The sequence below is a fragment of the Liolophura sinensis genome, chromosome 6 (genome assembly GCF_032854445.1).
Source record: "Liolophura sinensis isolate JHLJ2023 chromosome 6, CUHK_Ljap_v2, whole genome shotgun sequence".
NCBI lineage: Eukaryota > Metazoa > Mollusca > Polyplacophora > Chitonida > Chitonidae > Liolophura > Liolophura sinensis.
In genome coordinates, this window is record NC_088300.1 from 32,142,694 (window position 1) to 32,169,583 (window position 26,890).

The 26,890-nt window shown below is 39.4% G+C and overlaps 1 long non-coding RNA gene across 2 annotated transcripts; it reads left to right on the plus strand.

The window, feature by feature from the left end:
• Positions 1–13,002: 13,002 nt before the first annotated feature.
• LOC135469168 (uncharacterized) lies at positions 13,003–16,686 on the plus strand. 2 transcript variants are annotated; one of them, XR_010444294.1, is made up of 3 exons: positions 13,003–13,136; positions 15,504–15,819; positions 16,193–16,686. It is a non-coding gene; the product is annotated as an uncharacterized LOC135469168 (long non-coding RNA). The 2 variants fall into 2 exon arrangements; XR_010444293.1 differs by lacking the exon at positions 13,003–13,136 and adding an exon at positions 14,165–14,449.
• Positions 16,687–26,890: the final 10,204 nt, after the last annotated feature.

A 26,890-nucleotide genomic window follows, 5' to 3' on the forward strand; every position in this document is an offset into this window, starting at 1 on the left:
CCATATAAGTGGACAATTCTTAAGTGTGGCGTTAAGAAGGTATCAATAATTTAAAACAATTAAATGAATAAATTAACCAGGCAAATTCACCTAATGGAAGGCGGATTTGACCCAATCAGTTTCAAATATATCATCCGATGTTTTCTAGTTTTTCGTTCTTTAAAGCCTTCATTTAGATTAAATGTTCTTTTGCTCAAGATCATATGCCATATATAGGGCCAGTGTTACCTTCTCACCAATACATGTCAGTGCCACTATTTATCCAGAATTGCATCCTTATGAATTATTAAACAGCATCAAAGGCCCAGTCATCCAAAATCAGTGTTGATCACATGTTGATCATGGTTGATCAATATAATATTGGCGTCCACATGTACATGTAGTCCCAGTTCCCGCATGGTTGGTTGGGCATGGCCTTGTATAATAAGGTATCACAGCTATCCAGAGATGTAAGAAGCATTTCATCCTTCCTGTCCCTCTGTACATGTTTGTCCATTTGCTATTTGTAGCTGAAAAAGCTCAACACATCTTTAACTATCGTATAAAACTACAAATCAAACTAAAACTGCCTGCACTTCCACGGCTTTCAAGCAATCTGCACGTGTGGTTTTCAGCTTCTGCTTTAATACAGAGCAGTTTGTGATGACACTATTTGGAACAACCGTTCAGCAACACTGTCATGCTCGTATATTTACATTGGGAAATCACGGAAAGTTAACTGAGTAGTTCAAGCGCACGTAATTGTCCAATTACCCTGTAAGTCGAGAATGGATTAACGAGCTTAAATTTCTATTTCTGAAATAAGGTGATGTCATTTAAACACTTCTTGTGGGGCAGTTATATATTAATCTTATCTCAAATATGTTGAAATGGAGAACAATTTGGTACAAATTACAAATATAGCTCTCGTAATTTTAGATTTTCTGGCCATAGAAATTAAGTTAAATTAATATCTCAAAATTTTACAAACATCGATAAAATAAAAACAAAATCAGTATCACCGACCCGAAATTCACCGGAGTACATGTACATCAAGGTACAATCAAAATTCAAAACTTTATGACGTCATATATTCGACCAATGACCAGCCACCTTCGATTTTAGGCGATTTCACTGTCTTCTTCAAAATGTATGTAAGTATAGTATTGGTCTACATGCATGTCAAATTTCAGAATGATTCGTCCATTAGATATTTCTTGAGAAGATGTTTAAACATTTTCAACAAAATTCAAAACCCTTAAAAATAACATTTTGCTGCTAAAGTTCAATGGCGATAGCAGTTTTCTAGAAAAACTGTCGGAAAAGAATAGCTTTTATCTCGGAATAAATAAAGAAAATGGTAACCGGAAACGTCGAGCCAGCACCCGACACCACGAATGTACCAGTATATACGTCCATGTTGACACACATTCGGCGTAAATTATAGAGGATATGTAAAATCAAAATGCATGAATCATTTCTTTCCTTGTTCACAAATGCATATGTGTTATCTGCCGTGGATACAAATGTTTTACAGTATTTCTGATTTGTTACAACATTGAAGATTCAGCATGGAGGTAAAAGGCTATTCTAAAACCTGTTAGGTCATAAATGTCCCGAAAAGCCGAGCCTTGGTCTATTTTTTGCCAGACGAGCGGAGTTAAAACACTCAATGTTGTACGTGAAATAGTGTCATTTATGATCTCTGTGCCTATTGTTTCAGAATTAGACCAAGGTATATATAGCTGTAGTAGTGCTATATTGCTTACAATATTGTATAGAACAAGAGAAATTAGCATTAAATCTGACAGAATATAGTACGCCCATTTTGTGGACATACACACTGGCAAACTAAGACCAACCCATAACAACTGGCAACAGTTTGGTTATACCAATATTACTCTGAACTGAGTGGTACTGCAAGGGCTACCGCACAGTACCAATTAGTTTTATGTAGCACACTGGTAACTAAAGATGTAGTCTTTACCTTAACTAATTCAAGCTATTCGTCTCAAACGTAATGGCAGATTTGTTGGTGAAAATGACATTTTAGCCTTCCCTGGGTTGGGAGAGGAGTAAACTACAATGGTGAGAAGGACTGCCTCAGCAATTTTCTTTGCAACCAGAAAACGACAGAAGACATAAACGTTTTGTAACATTCTAGGGCATTCTATCGTGGTTGTGTTTAATAATTGCTACTAACGGTTAGCTCCATGTCCAAATATCCAAATGGTAAATTCCAAATGGCTCACAGTAGAGGTCTTTCCATGACCCCAAATCCCTAACACCAAAGGAAACTGCAAGGGACTTTCACACTCTCATGTATCTGTCAGCGGGTGCCATGGATGTTTAACTAACATCTTGCTCCTTAATTTGAAGGCTTAATTGCATGGTGGCTTTAATTGCGGAACCCTGGGTGTTGGCAGTCATTGATTTGTTGTATGGTTCAAGCTGTCTGGATAGATGAGAAGATTTTTCTTCTTATCCGAAAAACAAAGTAAAGTGATTCACTCAACATGATTGTTTGTGGACATTTTGATATTGCATGGTGTTAAATCTATCACGTGCAGCACTTTTTGATTTAGAAGGCGAACATTCCTGATAAAAGGGCACTACTCCTAAAGGAATGAATGAAAGGTTATGGCTTAACGCTGCTATTTCTGGAGGAAGACTCCCCTTTGTGTACAGTCTAGAGCATTCTAATGCATGACTACAGCATCGAGGTAGGTCTTGTTTGGAGCAAAGATTCAAGTTTTATGGTATGCTGCTATCTGTACCAAGCTAAGCAAACTGGATAGGAGGCTCATTTGTTTTCGTCCATTAGAGAACAACCGCATCTTCATGATAATCCACGAGACATCTTTGTCTGCTTTACTGTTGGGATAGTGTGCGCGCACAATTTCTTCCCTGAAGAGTGAATATTAAGATCTATCAAAGAACGCTTTAGATGGAACGCTCTGAAAAGAAGTTGGTGTATCTCAAGAAAAAATCTTGTACAGGTTAATCACATTGGATAGTCTTTGCCATGTTGAAAATGCCACTGAACTAGCAGTCATGTTACATTTTTGAAATCTGCCCGTGTTCAACTCCTGTTGCCTGATGTCCACCGCTCATTGTAGAATAGTCCACGAACCTAATCTCGGATTTCTCGGATTCAGAGTGATCATCAAGACAATGAATGATGCCTGACTGCTCCATTTGCGTAGTAGTGCCTTCATCAACGAATGGTACATCGATTAAGAAACAGTTTGCTTTAGGGTCCATTTAGTTAATGCATTTATGGTTCTATACAAGTATGTGTGTGCAATTTAATGTAGTAGTTTAGTAGTTTGTAGTAATCAAGTTCCAAAAAACTAATGTGAAGTCAATGTTCACAATATGATCAGAAAAGGCGTCTCAAGTATCCAGTGTTTTAAAGGCAATTTACTAGGTTGTAAAAATTTGAAAAAAAAAATGTATTGTCTGACATATATTTCATAATGATTTTTTTTGTTTTCTTTTTTTTGTGTTCTTTTTTTAACTTCTTTAACTTCAAAGTAGACATTTACACTCTACAAAGAGTATTACCAAATAATTTAGTTTTTAATCTTAGTGTTTGGTGGAACTTTCCACCAGTATTCCACCAGAAATTACCAGTATTCTTGATGGAAAGTCAAAAAATGTGATCAAAGTTTGCTCTAACATTGTAGTTTTCAGACATGTAGATCACAGGCACACTTACCTGAGCTAATCTACCTTAACCCACCGTAATAATGGGCGTAAATAAGTACACAGCTGGTCATATAAACTGTTTATAAAACGTTATCAACCCAGGTGGAAACCTTGCAAATCTTACATGTCAATGTACAGGTCAATTGAATATTCAGCTAATAACATCCATGAAATATAGATAAAATGTGAATTACTAAATTTTCGTCTGCAAGTCCATATAAGACATATTGACGTTTCTCCTGCTTTTTGTAAATTGCACAACGTGACTTTTCATTTCATGTAAATGTGTAATAAAGCTACTGTTGCAGAGAGGCTGTCATGTCTTAATTTACTTCTGCTGATCCTATAAACATGTTAGTGCCAAATAGGTTTGGCCACCTCAGGTGGTACCAATATCACGTCTGGCCCATGGACTAATTGTTGTGTTTGGTCACAATCATGCTTATCAACCAGTTCAAAACAAAGCTGTAATCAAGCCGTTATCCATTAGTAACTAATCACCATCCGGTGTGGAACTGTGCAGTAACCAACTGGTACATGACAGCTAATTACTGCAAAAAAAACTGGCTGGTTATCAACCTGTACCAAACTGTAACTGAACAGTACCAGTTGGTACTGCCAGGAAAGGCCCAGTTAGGTACCAACTTGTGAAAGTTTCCCAGTGTAATTTGTCTTTGTGTCCGCTTATGGGGAATCAAATGCGGGATCATGTGATTCAAAATCGTTGATGGTATAACGTGATTCGAGACAGGAACTATTTCCTACTAGGTATGTTCACGCTCATTACCTGTCGATTTACATCTCTGCCACCAATTGCAAATTTTGTACAGAAGTCTTGAACAATGCCAAGGTCACTGGAGTAACGGTGATGAGGCAGGACGTGATGTCAGAAAACACAAACAATCCGTCTCAACATTTGTCTGTAATAATACTTTATACACATGCATTCTCTTTATCTAGAGTGTGTGCAACATGATTCTAACCAACACTTAAAACAATTTTATTGATGAGTGGTGATTAAATAGTTCCTGGGAGGACACAAGAGATGAGGCTAAGTCTGAACGTGCGTCTCCCAGGCTCCAAAGGGCAAGCTTGTCTATAGATGGCATGGATGTAAAGCGAAAGGTAGTGAGCAACGCATGCGCTGTAAGGGGTATGGAACTATTTGTGTGAAGAAAGAAGATGGACATGTAAAGATTATAATAAGGTCTGGTATAAAGTCGCTGTTAATTCAGCATGGGAATGGTGTTTGTCATTAACATGGGCGCTAAATGTTATCCAAAAAGAAACTGTCAGCGCGGGAATGTAATACTTACATTTTATATGCATTTCGGTATTTTCTTTTTATACAGATAGAAACCATTTTTTATTTATGTATGACTTTTTCTTAGGAAGAATTGCCTACAGTATGTATTTTCAGACTGGCATCGTATAAATATTAACATGATTTAGCTTGCGACTACATACGTGTCATATATCGTCCTTCGTTATGTATATCTACGTGATCCGCATGCATAGCAAATAACATAATCCACAAAGGTTGCGTAAAATTTACGACTTGTTTTGTTCTAGTACACATCGTTAAGTCGTCTTTCAGTAATATCCCTATCAGCTTACATCGCTACATCAGCCAACATTTCGTTCACGTGCCATAAATCCCCGTCTTTGTATGTCACTGATCAAAGTGACTCCGTTATTCCTGGATATTAAAGCTTTGTGAGATTATGCATCAATAAAGAATGCATACGTCGGACAATACATTTATGACATTGACAGTTTTCAACCAAGGACACTGACGATTATTGCTCATGAAACAATTGAAAATCAAATCTCGCCCACGTCTCTCCTTCAACAGCCCCGAAAAGTCCAGTTATAATTAAATTTCTCAGCGAGATGAAATCGAAATGCGTGCAAGATGGCAAATAGACTGGATTAGATATATATGCTATGTCTTCATTTACGAACCCCTCTGTTTACATGTGTGGAAGATGGCGTGGCTCTGCCCAGGGTTAAACATTGCATTGCACGAGGTACCGGTAATGTGTAACCGCAGCTGAGAAAATTTATAACATAGCTGGAATTGAACCTATGAGCTTGTCTTGAGCTTGAAGTTGTCTGCCACCTTTGACAGAAACCTTGCATGTATGTATATATATATGTATGCTTGAGGTTTTACGTCGTACAATTTTTCAGTCATATGACGACGGAGAGTGACTAGGTATGTGCACGTATACGGTGTCATCTTGTGGCATGGAGAGTCCAACTGAAGTATCATGCCGAAGACTCCAGACATGACACCCACCCAGTCACATTATATTGACACCCGGGGCAACCAGTCCTGTTTCCTTGCTCTAACCTCTCAATACTGAGCGCCAAGCGAAAGATTGAGTAGTTTGTCCGGGTCAACCCAGGAACCGAACATGGTGTACTGCTTGATTACTCTGGGGTGTAGAAGTATTGAGCTGTATACAGGTATATATATATATACACACATATATACTTTAAAACAAGAGCTTGTTTTATGTCTTTTGATTGGTGATTTACACTGTACTCAAGAATATTTCACTTATTCGACGGCGGCCAACACTGTGGTGGAAGGAAACCGGGCAGAGCTTAGAGGAATCGATTGTTGTTTATAACACATTACTGAAGAATATTTAACTTACATATACTTCGATGGCCGTCAGGTTGGTGCGTGGATGGAAGACACACTTGTGACCGCGGAGGAAACAATGTGACAAAACCATACAGACAAAGCTGTAGGAGATCAAGCGAATGCTGGATTTGTTTGTTTGTTTGTTTTTTTTGTTTTTTTTTTTTTGATCGGTTTTTTGGTCAGGTAACTTTCGAGATGCATGCTGTGGTTTCCTAAACCGAGCCCTATGCGGGCTCTTGAGGTCATTGACATACATGTACGTGAAACATTTTTGAGCATGCATGTCACTTAGAACACCAATTAATAATAAAGTAAATAAAAATACCTGTATACAAGTATTATATAATATGACAAAAGAAAATTGTGCCACTATTTTACTGTACACCGTAAAGAGTTTCCTTTCAAGTTTTTTCTCCTTTAACGGGTCAAGATTTATTTCGTTTTAATTATACATTTGGTTATCAAGACAATTTGCCGATGGCCAACTGAATGTATTATTGCTTTGTTGACGAACCATATATTGTACACTTACAGCTCGCTACACGAGACGTTCCTATAACAATGCTGTTTATTCCCGGTAATTGTGCATGGTGGGATGTAGCTCCTTCTGCTACGATTACTTTACGATGTTGTTTTCGCTGAGGGTTTTTACGGCTTTAGCTTAACGCCCAGAGGATCAACTGCGCAGTTTATATAAGATTGGTTTACAAGGCGAGACGCGCGCCAAGGCGCTGGCTTAAACCATGCAGTGCCGCTTCTCTCTTGACATCTACAATGGCCTGTGTTACAATTCGGCAGACATTGCAGTGTAATGATGCAGACGGCGATCGATGGCCGCCAAGCCGACGGTCACATGATTCTTCTAACCATGTACCGCCGATGCTTCTGAGATTAGCCTCATCGCCACGCGGCCCACGCCATGTTTGTTTCAATGCCTTCAAGTGCATCTGTTCAACCCAATATACAAAAACACGGTCACATGGAAGTACAGAATAATCACAAATATAACCATCATTTAAGAAAGCAGCCTAAATATGAAATGAACCTCATGACTCCGCAGAGAATATTGTTATTGGCTTCAGCCCAGACATATCAACGGTATTTTCTCGACGGGGAAATCTCTGAAATTTACATTTATTTATGTATAAATATATAGTACAGTGTATATTCCCTTAATTCAATAGACCAGCTTTTGGACGTATAACGCTTATGTTGGCTTCATACAGCAGCTATGTCTTGCTGAATAATTCTACATCAACAGTGTTTACAAATAACCTGTTGGTGATTATGTACAGATAAATATACAGCGAAGGAATGTGAGTCTGAATGTACGCAAATCATTCCTCCACGTTGTGCTAAAAGTAATGGGGAAACACGGGGTTACACTGCTAGGCCTCCTGTCTGCGTTGGACAAATTCAGACAAAGAATTATATATAAACTGATTGTTTCGTTCATTTGGGCATGGCCAATCTGATAATTACAGATATTATTGTGTTACAGTGTATTAGCCTGGTGTATAGGTGAAGCAAGGACATAGTTTCCTCTCTGTATAACTATAGGGAACGGAATAACACACGTACAAATAACGATATAGTGTCTCACCACAAATCTGTGAAATCCTTCATATCTAACTGACATCCACATCATCCATATAAATGGGGTTAAGCGTGTATTTATCGCCTTTGCGTACAAGGCAGACAACAGTGTATATACATGTATATATACGTGTATTGATCCCTGAATTAGACCATGGATTTCCACCTATTATGGGTTTTAGGTGGTGTATTCAGATACCTTCCGGTCCATATGCTGTGTATCTTCTGTCTAACATGATTTGGCTAGCTGGGTGACACATGCTACATGTATAGAGCGATATTATATCAATGTCAAATCAGTCACGTGCGTGATACCCGTGTTCCATGTTACTGGTATCAGTATGTCTTGCATTATATGTAATTTGTACCACACTGGTCTGGTACGTGCGCATAAACCTGTGTTATCTGTCCCCTGTATCTCATGCGTAGCGTACAGACTTGTGTTATCTCTCACTTGTATCCCATGTGTGTGGTATACAGACCTGTGTAACCTGCCACTTGTATATCATGCGTAGCGTACAGACCTGTGTTATCTACCACTTGTGTCCCATGTGTGTGGTATACAGACCTGTGTAATCTGTCACTTGTATCTCATGCGTAGCGTACAGACCTGTGTTATCTACCACTTGTATCCCATGTGTGTGGTATACAGACCTGTGTAATCTGTCACTTGTATCCCATGTGTGTGTGGCGTATACACACCTGTGTTATCTGTCACCTGTATTACGTGTGTCTGGTACGTTAGACCTGTGTTATCGGTCACTTGTGTCCCATTCGTGTGGGGCGTGTAGACCTGTGTTATCTGTCATTTGTGTCCCATGTGTGTGGGGCGTATACACCTGTGTTATATCTGCCGCTTGTATCAAGTGTGTGTCGTGTGTAAAGACCCTGTGTTATCAGCTGCTTGTATCCCATGTGTATGGTGTGAATAGACCTGTGTTATAAGTCATTTGTAACAGGTATGTAAGGCGTACATAAGCGTGTTTTATCTGTCAGTTGTGTCACAGGGGTGTGGGGCCTGTTTATTTGCCAATTGTATGTATGTCACAGGCCTGTTAGTGATATAGACCTGTGTTATCCGTCTCTTGTAACGCCGTGTGTGGGGCGCATAAACCAGCATGTATTACCTGAAACTTCATGGACGTATAGATCTGTGTTATCCATTTGTGGTAACACGTGTGTGGGGCCTGTAGACCTGTGTTATCCGTCTCTGATAACATGTGTGTGGGGCCTATGGATCTGTGTTATCCGTCACTTGTAACACGTGTGTGGAGCGTATAGACCAGAATGTATTATCTGAAACTTTATGGGCGTATAGACCAACATGTATTGTCTGAAACTTTATGGACGTATAGACCTGTTTTATTTATCACTTGTATCCCATGTGTGGGGCATATAGACCTGTGTTATCGATTACCTGTAACACGTGTGTGGTATAGACCAGTGTGTATTACCTGAAATTTTATTCGCGTGTAGACCAGCACGTATTATCGGAAACTTTATGCGCGTATAGACCTGTGTTATTTGTCACTTGTAATACGTGTGTGGAGCGTATAGACCAGCATGTATTATCTGAAACCAGCAGTGTCACGGATTAACTATACATCTTCACCCGTGACACCTTCAAAGTTCCTTTTGGGGTTTAATGTTGAAATTCTATACTCACATGGTTAAAACTATAGTTTTTTTCCATATACATGTATATACCAATAAACATTTAGAAATTTTGTGGAACTGAATGTTGCAATTTTCTGTGCTTTGTCCAGCATGTCCGATCTGTAATGAAGGTATTTTTTGAGTACCGTATCATTTAACTGTTACACCAACCAATGGAATGCTTTGTGGCGCACTTCATTCAGCTAAATGGAGACGACAATAACTTCAACCAACCAACCAACAAACCAACGGAGTTGAGTTGCCAATAACTGTGTAACCACATCGATCTTATTTTCTTACTGCGTAGAAAAATTTGGGGTCAGCTTGTTCTTGTTTACTATACTGACATAGTGTATTACTGCGCAGTGCCATCTTTACGATGTCGAGGTGTATACACACAGTCTTTATACGCAATCATTACACTAACTGAACGGACGTGTTGTCCCAACCGTAAGACGAAGACAACATGCGTGTGCAATTTGCGGAATTTGTCTCATACAATTAAATGCAGGTGTATATAAAGTGTGATTGAATGGACACGGTATATCCGGCCAAACTCCGTCTGATATAAATATATATAACACCTATATCTCTAAGCGGACTACTTGTATCGTTTACTGTAGTGAATGCTGTCTTGGTCGACTTCCTTATGTAAAGTTGGGTAAACACTATAGACTCGGATCTCGTGGCACCATTACACTCGCCCTCAGCTATTAATGTCAGCGTGACATGTAAATAACTACACACACACGCCTGATACAACCAGATACGTAGTACGTGTGCAGCTGACGTGGGTGTATGTACACACGTACGCTGACCGCCGGCTGAATTAATTTAATTGTGCGGAATGTAACAATGGGTTTAAACTGGTTAAACTGGCCCCATCCCATTTCAGTTAAATTAATATAAATGTATTTGTTACACTTACGTAAGGCCACTTCACCCGTGAGGGCCATATATAACATTCCAAACTAGAGTACGCACGATATACCATAAATACGGATAATAAAGATGAATAACACATGCAGAGACGTCCGTGTACTATTTGTTATTTTGTATGCTGATTCTATTTAGATTATATAATGTAGGCCCTGTATTATTGATGACTCTTTAATTGGTGGCTGATAATTGGTTATTTCCTTTCTGTTTTGTGTATAGGCCTATATAATACTAATTTATTTATTTATTTGTCTGATTGGTGTTTTACGCTCTACACAAGAATATTTCACAAAACGATGGTGACCAACATCTTATATAATGTTGGATAACTGATATGTGTGTGCAAAAAAGTATGATCTATACTCTGATTGGAGTATGTACTGTACTCATGAGTTTATTTCATTCCGAGGTTTGAAATTTTGAAAAGCCAAAATTTCATCTCGCTGTGCATGGCAGTCCCGATGTGTAATATAAGTTGCTTGAATTAGGTGTACCACTATATAGTGTGTACTTTTATGTTGCTTGCTCTCATTCACATGCTGGCTTCCTCTCCGGCCGTACGTGGGAATATTCGCGCCAGCAACATGGGGATGGTCTTGGGTTTCCCACGATCTTTGTCCTGTGTCCACCCACCCTAATTTTGGCCGCCGTCGCACAGGTCAAACATTCTAAAAACACAAATCAAAATAAACAGATAAATGAAATACAGGCCTCATTATGTATATGTCTATTTACTGAATGCTACATAGGTTGCTAAATACACGCATTGAATACAGGGGCATGGAAGCTCTGTGACAAAACTTAAGGTGTTCTTTCTTTTGACTTTTAGCAGATTTTAAGCAGATTTAAATCGTTCAGGCATTACAAGAACAGTAACATTGCTCATTTACATGTACAAATGTTAAATCTTAAGCTATCTGTCAGCCATCTGAAACAAAGCTTTGCGTCCAGCTACAATGTCACAGGATGCTTTGGGTGTACGTCGTACTCAACAATTTTTTCTTGTGGCATAGCGAGTCCAACTGAAGTATCATGCCGAAGACACCAGACATAACCCCCACTCAGTCATATTGTACTGACACCAGATCCACCAGTCCTGTTTCCTTGCCCTAACCTCTCAACGCTGAACAACCAGCGCGAGGCAGCAAAGAGTATGCACAGCAAACGGATGCGTTTTCTTATGTATACTTCCATATGTCACACCTATATAGTATAGCGACGAGTCTGTTTGGGAGTTGTATACAGCTGCATGAGTTCAGTCACACTGGTAACTTATACCATGGTGAACAAAACTCCCGATTTCAAGCAGAACATTTCATATCGTATAACCAAAAAAAAACAAATAATGCATTTTGTGAACAATTATTTCAGGTAGGTTTGTATACTGTTGTCAGAAATATATACATTTCTGATTAGCTGCGTGCATCTAGGCAGTTTAAAATGAAAGAAATAATGATTAAGGAGTCTCTCACCAATGCGGTTGCTGTGAGTAGAAGTCCAGCTCTTGCTGGCTTTCTCTCCTGTTGTGCGTGATAAGGTCCTGCAGAAACTTTCGGCTGGTCTTGGTCAAAAATCAAAACTCAACGCCACTGAATTGAACATGTAGCTAAATTTAGCTTTGCTAGGCTTATAATATTTAATTTTAGCCACATGCTTGTATCCAAAGTGGGATGGACTACATTAATAAATTTAGATGTCAGTGACGTCTTAAAGATTTTTTACAATTTTATTATCGCCTTTGCAATAATATTTTCTGAGTACTACAGAAGCTAAAAGAGTACTGTTATATGTGTACTTATCTGGGTAGTGAACTATTCTCACTTTTAAAATACCGGCTTTGATGCAAGGAAAACCTTGTGACGGGTATGGTTAACACAAAAAAGATATCTATTATATATTGGAATGGGTTAAACTCTGTAAAGATAATTCTAAAAAATACAGGTGTCCTTTCAGAAATTCCATTTATAGCGCTTTTTTTTTTATTTCATTTCTTCTTTAATTTCCCTTAAAAACGGAAAGGTACCTATTTATATACATTGTCCCCTCAAGGTTTTTCTTTAACCAGCCTATAATCACACTCAACGACCTGATGGTCCATATCCACTCAAGTTTGCAGAAGTAGGCCTATGATATCAGATAAAGTTTTCAGCGAATAACGAGCCAATACAAGGCTTTGTAAATATAACAGTACACACTTCTGTAAGTGTCTTTCTAAGCACTTAACCTAATATATGGTTTGTGTACTATAGGTTGTTTTTCTAGATCAAACCTGATGTGATCAGGATTAGGAGTCACGTGTTTTGCTTCTTTGGATCTATGTGTCTAGTCTGGTCAGCTGACACAGATTCTGTGTACTGCGATCTTCACTACGCATATCAACAACAACGTCACCTATATATTAACCAATGGCGACGCCGCAAGGTGGACATACTTAACTTTACGCCTGGCACGTTCCTTTCGGTTACCTTTCAAATATCAGATATTGTAACAGCTCCAACAAGCAATCTCAGATTATATCGACGAAAAGTTCTGAGAGACGTAGAAACATTTCTCTACAATATAAGTGGGCGTAGAGGGCCTACTATATACGGGAAAACATGTGAGTCTGCATGGCATGAAACGAGATATACAGAATGTGTTTGGCAGATTTAAATGTCACATTCTCATTTATCTTTCTAATGAGTACAAGCCAAGTACGAGCAATAAATCAAGCAACTAGCCATTCATTTTTAGCAAATCTGCGGTTACACTCCTCCACCTGTGCCCTGCGTTATTAATATATACTGCGTTTATCCAATGAGCATGCGTCCGGTTATTATATTGTGTATCTGCGAATCAATTCCCAAGCGTTACAATATAAAACATATTTTATATTTTGTGTGACATGAGGTTGCTTTGTTCGAAAGCATGTATATAAAGAGTACTCTTATTTTGTAATAAAATGTAATAATGCAAGAGAAGTAATAGGGTGACGTTTAAAGCATAGGCTATACCCAACGCCAAAACTGTTAAGAGTAATCTCTATGCCTATCGTGTTAAAATATTTTCCGGCGATTTCCTTTCTTGTCACCACGTATGTTAAACTTTACCTAACATCTCTTTTCAGAAAGAATAGGCATATATTATTTCAATGCATTTCAAAAATAGTATATATATATATATATATATATATATATATATATATATATATATATATATATATATATATATATATATATATATATATATATATATATATATCCCTATGAGTATAATGGTTCAGTTTGGGCGAATTACTTGCCTTTGGTAAGTCGTCTCAGTAAAGCAGGACTAGATAATAGAGCGATGGAAATCCGTCCTGCAAAAAGGAGGCACATTACATGCACGCTAAGGACTCCTTCGTCGTGATATGACTGAAAAATTGTTAAACCCGCCCATAAAACTGGATGGCATCATATTATTGAAACATTCTTTAGCATGATATTAAACAACAGTCAGCCAAGCAGTCAACATTGTTTTAGTCACATTTCTGATGATCCGCAAGCTCGTATAAGCAGAAAACTCGGCACACCCGATCAAACTTCTTACATTTCTGGGATAGCGCTCTGCATTTTAGCAGGGGCAGGCCAAGTACTGCGTAGGTAGATCTGCAGCTCTCAGTGTTCGAACTGGGTGACTCGGCAAATCTGGTGAATTCGACATACTGCTCTAGTGAGGTAACACTTTGACCATTCTATAACTTGGACCGACCCGACAAGGAAACTTTGTCGTTATATAACTACTGAAAGTGACTGAAAATTCCATGCAAACAGAGAAGCAATCAAGCAGTATCATGCCTGTATATATCTTTGGTCATTGAGATAGCGGTTCCCATGAAGCTGCAAGGGGACTATAACATAACGTCGTCTTGATGTTACCGAAATTCTGTTAAAGGTAACATATAATCCTTCTCCAGATCTGTGCTGCTATATATATCTTACCAAGTCCGTGATGCTATATACCTCAGTACCAAATCCGTGTCCCTATACTACATGTTTACCAAATCCTTGTTCCTACTGCTTACCAAATTCATGATGTCATGCCGCATTAAAGCTGCATGTAATGCTAGCGTACCAAATCCATGTTGCTATACCGCTACCAAATCTTAATGTGGTGCTAGTTTACCAAATCCGCGTTGCTCTACTGCTATAAAATGTGCTTGTGGTGCTAGCTTACCAAATCCGTGTTGCGGAACCTCTTACCAAATCCGCATGTGGTGTTAGCTTATGAAATCCGAATTGCGAAAAACCTCCCCAAATCTGCATGTGGCGCTAGTTAACCAAATCCGTGATGAGGAACCTCTGACCAAATCTGCGAATGATACTAACCAAATCCGTGTTGCTATAGCACTTACCAGGTCTGAACGTGGTGCTAGCTAACCAAATCCGTGTTGTGGAACCTCTTACCAAATCCGCATGTGGTGTTAGCTTATGAAATCCGAATTGCGAAACCTCTCACCAAATCTGCATGTGGCGCTAGTTAACCAAATTCGTGATGAGGAACCTCTGACCAAATCTGCGAATGATACTAACCGAATCTGTGTTGCTATAGCACCAAAACCATACTGTTACCTCTTAATAAAACCATTTTGATACCACTTACCAAAACCATTTTGACACCACTTACCAATGCCATTTGGATACCTCTTACCAATGCCGTTTGGATAACACTTACCCATGCCGTTTGGATAACACTTACCAAAACCATTCTGATACTTCTTCCCAAAACCATTTTGATACATCTTACTAACACTAAATAACACTTTATATTCTTACCAAAACCATTTAATACCTCTTACGAACCCATTCTGACCTTTACACCAAAACCATGTTACTATTTATGAAAATCAACCATTTAGGAAATAGTTAACAATTATTCTGTTTCACATATACCTTCATGCTTTGGATCATATAATACTTTATATAAAGCCATTCTTTTGCCATTGTAGGATCCCGAAACCATTTTCTATGCACCCAATCCAGGCACATTGCATGTCAACGTGCCAGGAAAACATGTCTGGACTTGGAAACAGGCAATAACGCGGTGACATACTAATTAGTGAATGTTCTACATCTGGACTAATGAAGACAATCCTGACGGGGTCCCCTGTGATGTCACATCAATTATGCCACTCTCTGGCGGGCGATTGTTGCGAGACTACCAGGCTCTCAGAGGAGTGTCGACGTCTTAGTTGAGACTGTCGAGGCCAACTGGGCAACGCATTGGTCAGTTCAGTAGCCTCGTTCCTTGACGAGATGGAAGAGGTCAGCCCTTCCTTGCCAGTGTCTCTCCTCCCCTTCCCTACTACTGTCGGTATCCACCATCCATATAAACAATTCTCAAGACATAATTGAAACATCCTTTATACTAAGACGTGAAACACCAATCAAATAAATAATTAAATCATTAATCTCACAACAATTTGTCTCAGACTTCCAAAGTAAACCGACAACCTTCGCTGTTGATATAAATACGCTTCGATTGGTCTGTACTAAAACTGAATTCTTCGAAAGCGAAAAGATTCATCGATAAGAGTAGCACTGTTCACAAAAGAATAGACAAAGGATTTGCAGATCTCTTTTGTTTATTATTTATTCTTATTCTCTCTTTTTTTTTCTTTTTTTTTTTAATTTACAGCGACTTCACAACTTAGACACCAGAACAACCGCCTTCGTCACAAGCTCTGGGGGCTTTATATGTTGTCTCCTTTCATGAACTTATATTTCCAAGTTTTATGGATTCTGGTGTAAACCTTGCCATGGATACTGGCTGCGTCTTTCGCGCAGCATTATAGCAAATCTATGCAACCACTGAACTCAACTTCGTGTTTTTTTTTACCTAAAACAGCCATTTGCCGATTTATCAGCTGGTAATGAAGTCTCTTATTGGGCTTATTGATTTTGTTTATAATTGCCGTTAAAACTTCATATAAAGACTTAAAATTTAACAGATTTCTGTCAGCAATATACGTTCCGGCGTTGCTTAAGTCAAACCATCTTTGTATATAATTGTTATTAAAGCTAATCGATATTGTATAAATCTTAGGGGTTTTGTATAAATCTTAGGGGTTTTATGTAAATCATGCCAGCTACATGTGTGCGGGTAATACGTTGGAACACGTATATTTCTTCAGGCTACAAACTAGATGAAACCATACACAGTCCTGTTACACGACACATATATGTCTTAATGCCAATACACGAATTATCACAGAAGCAGATTTGTTAATCCTATCATCCAGGGATATTGTATAAACATTCGGTTTCCTGGCAACAGCATACCGTTTATACGTATATTTATACAAGAAATATAAGACATGAAAGATCTAACTTTCGTTCAACAAATCAGTGAGTTACCGTTCACATGTATAATATACATGTGAATATATATATATATAGCCGTTTTTATAACATCGTCTAGCGCAGGTGGGCCTACAGGCCGTATACATATTGTATCCCAGCATCTGGTTGACTATGGGTTTGCAATTAACGGAATTGATGCATTGTTCCCATCAATTCGCTGGCTACTAGCGTCTGCATGAATGGGCTGGTGACCGGGTGACCTGACGGGAAGCAGCCTGAAGGAGCATCGGTCGGTCACCGTGTCATCCCACCATCCCCATACCCAGTACATAATCGACCTGGTCCAGCCCATGCCATAGGGCTGATTTATTCGTAGCCCGTGTGTCACGCATCAATTAACTTATCAGCGGATGAAAGTTTCTGTCAAATAACCCACACGTGTAAGTTGACGTGTTTAACACGTCCGTGACACAGATAGATGACTATATTTATTTCGCGTCATTGTATACTTGTATATGCTTGAAGCGGAGGGATGCTTGGCATGGTATCGAATCGGCTTATAAGGACGGCGTGCAGCTCCGCGACATGAGCCAAATGGGCCAATGTGTATATTGCTATCCGAAAAGCAGGAAGGTTGTTGTCGATCTAACACGTTGTCAACTCTCGTGTCAAGGTAACCTCGTTCTGGGGTTATCCACAAGTCTGCTCAGACTTCGTCTGGAAGGAAGACGAATCGCACAGACCCGGAAGTAACTATAGAAAAGACCCTTGTTACCTTACACCAATCAGCGCACGAGCTATGCGTCGTGTTCAACTCCAATTTGGATTATAGTTCAGCAATAAGCTGACGTCTCCGCGAAAACCTCCCGGGTATATTGGCACATGCAAAAACACGGGATTTGGGCTCAACCTTTTATCTAGAAAAAAAGTAATACGTTGAAAATCAGGGTCAACTCGACTTACATAAACGCTGATGACCTATATCAACTTCCAAACATGAGGTCGTGAAGCACCGCTGGAGAAATTAGCATTATTGTGACCTGGTTTCCCACCCCATGAAACCTTAGATTTCCTGCCCCATGAAACCTTAGATTTCCTACCCCATGAAACCTTAGTTTTCCTGGATTAATGAGTGAATAGTTATCTGGGTGATTATGTCATATATATTTGGACCGAAGTAGGTATTGTACCTGTCATACATGATCATGGCTAAACAAATGGACACAGTGACCGAAGAATTATAAGTTTGTCAGATTATGCGGTGCACAGCTCCGTACAGGTACAAGCTCCATATGTCTCTGTAAAACATATATACACGACATATACATGTTGATTTATATGGAAGAGATAAAGATGGAGTTAATTTGCCTCCTTGACGGAGTGTTTAATGTGTTAGCACGGCTCAATGGTCCAGGAGCCTCCCACCAATGCGGTGAATGGAAGTTTAGCCTATGCTGGCTTCATCTACAGTTATACGTGGGAAGGTCAGAAACCTGTGGATGGTTCTGGGTTTTTCAAGGGCTGTGTCAGGTTTCCTCACATGCATCATAATGATGGCCGCCGTTGTATAAAAGAAATATTCTTGAGCACAGAGTAAAACACCAACCGTGTAAATACATAAATATACGAGTTGGAAGATAACATACATGAGTTATATATACCGGTTAGAGGACAACGCATCTGATTGTTGGAGAGTCGGAGGATGGAAAACAAATGGCATATTCATAGGAAAGCACGATATTTGGAATATCCATATAGAATAAAAGATTACAGCGTAGAGTAGTGACGACATTGTAGTAGTTGGCAAATCGTCATACAGGTGAAATCCGCCCGCCTGTCAATTTACTTCAGTTAGGGTTTTATAGGACAGGGAACATCATGCCATGAGATGGAAAACAATATTTTGTACATTTCGAAATTTTGAACTGTCCATTTACATACTGAACCATTGCACTTGGTTTGTTAAATGTTATGTCGTGAAATCAGAGCTAATTGATTAAGTTTAGAGCGCTACAGCTCTAGGACAATGAGATCGTGTGTTCCAGTACAACTCCCGCCGGCACAGCTCTGACAATACATATATTTGGTTAATAACTTATTCTGAATGGAGGGTGAACTTGGCATTACACAATTGAACGTATTGTTTGAATTTGTTTTTTTTTTTATTTTCATTTATTTTTTTTTTATTTTCATTTATTTTCTTTTTTTATTTTTATTTATTTGGTGCTGAACCACTGACGGATCTTTAACAAGCTACTGGCGAACTTCCTCACGTGTGAGGTAAAAGTTTGAATACCATATTGATGGGGTGCAAGTGGTCTTCCATGCACAAGCGTTAGGAAACGGAGACGAGGACACAAGTGGTCTTCCATGCACAAACGTTTGGAAACGGAGACGAGGACACAAATGGTTTTCCATGTACAAACGTTAGGAAACGGAGACGAGGACACAAGTGGTCTTCCATGCACAAACGTTTGGAAACGGAGACGAGGACACAAGTGGTCTTCCATGCACAAACGTTAGGAAACGGAGACGAGGACACAAGTGGTCTTCCATGCACAAACATTTGGAAACGGAGACGAGGACACAAGTGGTCTTCCATGCACAAACGTTTGGAAACGGAGACGAGGACACAAATGGTTTTCCATGCACAAGCGTTTGAAAACGGAGACGAGGACACAAGTGGTCTTTCATGCACAAACGTTTGGAAACGGAGACGAGGACACAAGTGGTCTTCCATGCACAAACGTTTGGAAACGGAGACGAGGACACAAGTGGTCTTCCATGCATAAACGTTTGAAAACGGAGACGAGGACACAGGTGGTTTTCCATGCACAAGCGTTAGGAAACGGAGACGAGGACACAAGTGGTCTTCCATGCACAAACATTTGGAAACGGAGACGAGGACACAAGTGGTCTTCCATGCACAAACGTTTGGAAACGGAGACGAGGACACAAGTGGTCTTCCATGCACAAACGTTTGGAAACGGAGACGAGGACCACCATGCACAAACATTTGGAAACGGAGACGAGGACACAAGTGGTCTTCCATGCACAAACGTTTGAAAACGGAGACGAGGACACAGGTGGTTTTCCATGCACAAGCGTTAGGAAACGGAGACGAGGACACAAGTGGTCTTCCATGTACGAACGTTAGGAAACGGAGACGAGGACACAAGTGATCTTCCACAATCGTTTGACAACGGAAACAGGAACACAAGTGGTCTTCCACAAACGTTAGGGAAAAGAAACGGGGAAACAAGTATTTTTCCACAAACGTTAGGCAACGAAATCGGGAAGACAAGCGGTATTTCACAAACGCTAGGCAACGGAAACGGGGACACAAGTGGTCTTCCACAAACGTTAGGGAAAAGAAACGGGGACACAAGTGGTCTTCCACAAACGCTAGGCAACGGAAACGGGGGTATAAATGGTCTTCCACAAATGTTAGTCAGCGGAAACGGGGGTATAAATGGTCTTCCACAAATGTTACGCAACGAAAACAGAAGCGGTCGCCGCTTATTGTCACAGTAGTGGTGTCACATGATTGGTAATTGCGTTACACACCATATTCATGTGATAATAAAAGGCATAATAACGAGCAGTGAGGTTATGTAGGACAATTCAAAGATTACTTTGTCCAAGGCCAGGTTTGAACACGCACAACGTGTGTCTCAATGAATGAAAGACAATTAGTGTCGGCCTCGGACAGGATTTGGTTCTTTCATACAGTTGGTGTTGAGTGAAAAACGGTCCAAACCTCCTTGATGATCTCTATAGGCCTACAATATGAATGAACAAATGAACGAATGAATGAACGAATGAATGAACGAATGAATAAATGAATTAATAAATGGATGGATATATGAATACCTCATATAATCACTTGACCGTTACTACGACGACAATAAGGCCTATGTCGCAGGAATGACTATCCTGACGAACTAATATGAAATTATCGATTCGTCAAAATTATTACACTATGATACTGTTAGTGATCGACGCTGTGTGCAATTGTAGTACCCTTCTCCAGGGATGGCGCAATCCGGCCACCGGAAGGGGTCGAGACCTGAAACGAAACCCTTGAAAACCTCCAGAACGCAGTTTACATCCTGACATCGATGGCACTAACTGCTCACATAAGATTCAGGATTATATGTACATGTATTATGTATCGTGTAATACATTGTCACCACTGCTCAAGTAGGGGCCATTGCTCTGCGAATGGCTCAACGCTTTGCAGTTTATAGCCAACAGTGTAGATGTGCCATTGACGGTTGATTGAAGGTCATGTTGCTTCCTGAACTCCAACTCTAGGCCTATATATGGATGTCTTTAATGGTAAGAACGGTGAATACATGTGACATACCCGAATGAAATTTATGAAACACAAATTCAGTCCTCATTTCCCCTGTCCAGTGTTGTAGATCTAGATTTCACATTCCCGATTGTCTTTTTGATTAGCGCGTCGTGGCGGAAGGTGCGCGCTAATGTGCCTAGTTTCTTCAGCGAGAACACCATACACCGTGATTGGCTGACTGATATTTCATGAAAACACCGTTGCTTTTTTTTTTGTAGGTCCGAACAGGCACGATGATAGCAATTTGTTTAGTTCTGCTTGTGTGCAATAACAACAATTGACTGTGCCACATATCAAGTTTCTTTCTGTGTACACGCTCTGAATACGATTTGAAAACTGACACTGATTTATATGTCAAACACATGTAATGAGTTTTTCAAACTTAATCCATGGAAACTGGATTACTATTTTCAATTATGTAGCATGATTTTACTTTACACATCGCTTGCTGTATATTGCCTCATAGTTTTGTACATATGCATGCATTCCTAAATATGTTGTGGATAGTTTGCTACTTCTAATCTTGTCTTGGCGAACATTGTAATTTCTAAACATATAAACATAATTTTGAAACTTAAGATGTCATCGGCTTTACACGGAAGCTCGTTAGTGTCATGGTGAAAAACAATTGATGGAAAAAAAGTCGAAATTTCAGCTTTTTTCCCGAAATTTTGATTTTTCCCTCGAAATTTTAACTTTCCTATGACGAAATTTCGACTTTTTTATGTCATGGAGCTGGAATTGCGATATACCTTGCGTATTGTTTCACACGATATCTCCGAGTGTCATCAGAGTGTGTCATTGACAAGATGCCGAAATTTCGAGAAAAATAGTCGAAAATTCGACTATTTTTACTCCCAAATTGTTTTTCACCGTGACACCAATGGGGTTCCGTTGTTCTTCAGAGCTACAACAAGGTTCTATATAGCTTGACAAGACGTGCCTTAGGAGCATTGATTATAGTACATAGCTAAACAACCCATAGCGATATACAGTGCAGGGTTTGATTGTGGCTGATTGAATGATGAAGAGGTTGATTATTGCCTGACGTCAGCTCTGTAAGCATTCTTTCAGCCATCTCTTGGAGATCTCATCTCCATCTCACATTTCATAATACTGTATCTAAGCTACGTCATATCCATTTATTTGGGTGTTTTTCCAATTTTCATAGAGGTACACGTGTTTTCCCTCCGTCATGACAACACAAGCAGTCGACAATGCTCGTGTATAACGTTTGTGCGGTCTTGCACTCGTTGGGCACCGCTTAATTTCTTCCACCGATATGCTGTTCATATATGAGCGTCACATGTTTAAAGGTTTGTCAGTAAATTGACAAAGGTCAGTGGTTTACACCGGGCCCTTAAAACTGGCCGCCATGGTATGTGAACAATACTTTAGTATAGCGTAAAGCAACAAATAAATATATAAATAAATAAATAAATATAGTTCTCTTGAATGGCCCGAATTAGTGTGTTCGCACAAGCTGTGAATAATGTCAGGACAACCTAAGTCTACAGCCCACTTGACCAACTTTTGTACACACCAGAAGGCAGCCCCGATACATGACTTACACCACTTGCCCTTGTGTGTAGTATTGTGTACAAATCACACATAGGATGCATCCATTGTCTGCTCACTGCAGTCTATTATGATTGTTAGGTTCTTCGTTGGGAGTTGCATTGTCCCCTTGTTGATGCTATTGATTTTTCGTTATAGCTGTTACAAGACAACAACAATTTTCTGCATGGGTTATATTATAAAGGCAGAAATATCGGCGCCATGTATTTTGATATGTCTTGTTGAGCTTGGTTTAGCACGTTGTCTGCTGGAAAACGTTACGAAAAATAGGCAAAATCTTATTTATCATAGAACTGATTTGGTTACGCCTCACCATTAGCTACACTGCTTCACGGAAGAATGACGTAGATGTATAACGTTGCTGTGCTTGGTATTCATAAAAAATACGCACGCTAATGTTCATATACCTGCATGTCAACGTGAAAAGATATCTAATACTTTTGAATTGATCAGCTCTGATTGATTCTGTTTGGTGACCCATTAAGATGTCATGGCTTATCTGTTTTGCAAGGCGTATCCGTCAGCTTTGTAGATCTTTCGTAATATTCGACATAAGTATATAATGTTCACATTATTTGGTACGAGCTTCAAACACTTACTGTTTCTGATTCTCTCGATGGATATGTCAAAAGCGATTGATTGTTAGGCACAACGAGTTGTCGTTCCTGGTTGAATATCCCCCTGAATTTACAGCAAATGGAAATCCACGTGGTTTTTAAGATATAATTTTCTTAACACGTTTAGTATTTGAACGCGTATAGTTTTAATCAGTGGCAAAGAGTGCAGGCGCATGTGTGGGTGACATGCGATGCCACTACAAGCGATCGCCCATAATATGGACGGTTTCCACACTGTGGGGAGTATGGAAGTGTCGCAGAAAACTGCAGTTGTTGAAAAGTTTCACCTTTAGGAGTTTGTGGCAAAGAATTGCAGTTGTTGAGACCTGGACAGTCATTGAATCCTACAGTGTGAGGAGCTTAGTAGTGCTATCAGGAATTGCAGTTGTTACCCTCCACAATCAGTTACCCATTTTTCATAAGACATTTTAACTTAAAGAGACGTAGAGGCTTATGTAAGACTGCAGCACTGAGAGGTTAGAGCAAAGAAACAGGACTGATTGGCCCGGTGCCAATATTATGTGACTGGGTGGAATGTCATGTACCGTGTCTCTGGCATAATACTTCAGTGGCCGCATGGGCTCGCCCTGGTGCAAGAAGTTATAGCCCCCGCGCCACCGCCCACCCCGGTATAGTATGTATACACACACCTAAATAGCTCCTACTCGTCATATGACTGAGAAAATGTAGGTTATACCCCAGGCATACATACATATGACTATAAACTGTGTACATTCATGAGAGACACCTGAGGTGAAAATCAAGACAATGTGTCGGGTGTAACGACGTCAGAGAAAAAAAATTAGCACAGAATATACACTGTTTGTACCACAACAGATTTCGACTTATTTCCGTGAGAAATAAGACAACTTTCGCGTTCAACTGATTTTCAGATGACTCCAGTATCCCAGTTCCATGACCCTCGGTGTTTGTATGACGCTTTAGAAGGTACAAAAAAACCTGATGAGATGTATAGGTGTATGTCAACTAAAGTTTACATATGTACCAGGTCGACCGACGGATGTATTATTTCGGTGAGTGACCGATTTAGGATGATATATATATATAAATATATATATATATATATATATATATATATATATATATATATATATATATATATATATATATATACTTGAATTGTATCAAACAAAGCATATATAAGTGACCCTGATGATGATACACTTAAAAAATGAATCTGTTAAATTTAACAGAAATCCTGTTATCTGAGTGATGCTAGAATGTATTCTGTTATTGCAGCAGATTATTACATATTCTATTAATTCAATACAACCATTGCAAGGCGGGGGGGGGGGGGATTTGACAAGAGCGGAACGACTATCACAGTCTATTAGGCGAGGGGCCAGGGGTTGCCTATGCCCCGGAAGCTCCGGGATATTAGATTGCCGGGGAGAGAACCTGAGTGATTTCGAAGTGTTTTGAATGCAGATTTGGCCAATGTGTACACATTCATTTTCACATTAAAAAGACAAAAAACAACTTCAGCTTAGGTTGGGTTTAAAACAGGCTGTCCCTGAATATATAGTATTTATTGTCACGGGTTCCAGAGTTACAAACAGCAGAAGTAAAACTGCGTCATCTCTCTTGTCCACCAGACGGAAATGGCTACTGCTGCCTGCGTGGCACGATTTAAGAGAGGTAATTCTGTAAAACAAGAACATGTCTAAATAGGCCTACATACTATTTAGAAAAATGGTACGAAATTGTAATATTGGTTTATACAGGCAACAGCAAATATCTGTGGAAAGAATGTTAATAGCTAGGTAAGAAATATAGGCTAAAATATTATTTTTCGTCGACTTGAGCGGAACATTTTTGCCTCGCAATCCCTCACCCCCACCACCAGCCTACGCCCCTGCATTCCATTAGACTAACAGGACATCATATTGTTTAATATGACACAACAGTGTTATAATAATAGAATATACATTCGAGCATCACTCAGACAACAGACTTTCTGCTATATTTGACAGATTGATTTTTTTGAGTGTAATAATTGAGTTTTAATAGTATCGCATTTTTAACCTTTTCTGAATGTAATCGTTATTTATTTGAGAACCAGTGTGTGTTTTAAGCGGTACAAAGATCATGCCTACACTGCATATCCTCCATGCATGTTGATAAACCATGTCAACAAGTTCTCCGTAGATAATATTGACGTGAAATTACAGTAACTCTATATTATATAGGATACAATGAAAACATCCCATGAGTAGTGACCTTAACATTTACACTGCAACTAAAGAAGGCTGTCTGACCTTTGATTGTTTTTACCGAAAATTATGTAGATCGTTATATCAACAATAGATGATGAAATTCGGTGAGTCAAATACTGGATGTGTACATCCCTGTGTCGCAGAAACTTTTATGTTAACTCGCGTCCATATACATCCAGCATTCAATTACTAATGATTTTAAAGGTCCTGCAAAATTACCCTGCTACACTTTGTGTGAAGATGTTCTTTGAATGCAAATAATTACATCCCAGAGTTTTTTTAAATTCAAAAATGGCTTCAAAATGGTTTAAATAAACAAAATAAATTCAAGCGTATATAAAACCAGCGGTAATTTGACCATTGACACGTGACGTGACGAGTTGAACGCTGAACGAGCAAGTGGCAAGTTACAAATGGCGGTAGCGTGAAATCAGGTGGTCATTGTCACATTACTGTACACGGCAATCATCTCAGATGCCCAAACGCTGGGGGTATATAGAGAACTCCGTTGTCGAGGGGAATAGTACACCAGCACGGCGCAATGTCCCCGGAGCCTCCCACCATGCGGTCGCTGTGAGTTTCAGCTTTTGCAGGCCTTCATGCGGCCTTGTTTATTTGTTGCTTTGTATTTGTACAAAGCAACAAATAAACAAATAAAGTATATATACTTTGTACTATAATAATCATATTGTTTCATGAATTATTTTAGTATGTATTTATTTATTTGATTGGTGTTTTACGCCGTACTCAAGAATATTTCACTTATACCACGACGACCAGCATCTTTATGGTGCGCCATGGCAACTCGGATCCAAGTTGGACTGACCTTTGGTCTCTAGTATACATGAGAGCTACACATATGTTAGCAGTTTACCAACAAAGCATCATAACAAAGGTAGAGATCTACAGCAGACTACATAGCATTGCGCCGAAGTAGTTTAAGACCTGAAAGGTTCCCCATTCCATTAAGTCCATACTAGCACCAGAGCATACTCCTTCCAGCGCACGCACCTCTCTCTACATTCGCTTTACATAACTGCCACCACTAGCAAAATTTGTACAGGAATCTTGAACTGGGTTCACTGGGGTCAAGGTGATGGGGCAGGATGTGATGTCGTGGAACACAAAAACTTTTTTTGTCTCAACTTTTCTTACTAATAATACTTCATACACATGTTTTATTGCCCGCCGTTTCCAATTGAAAGATAAGACTTAGATATACATGAAGACAAACGTTTCTT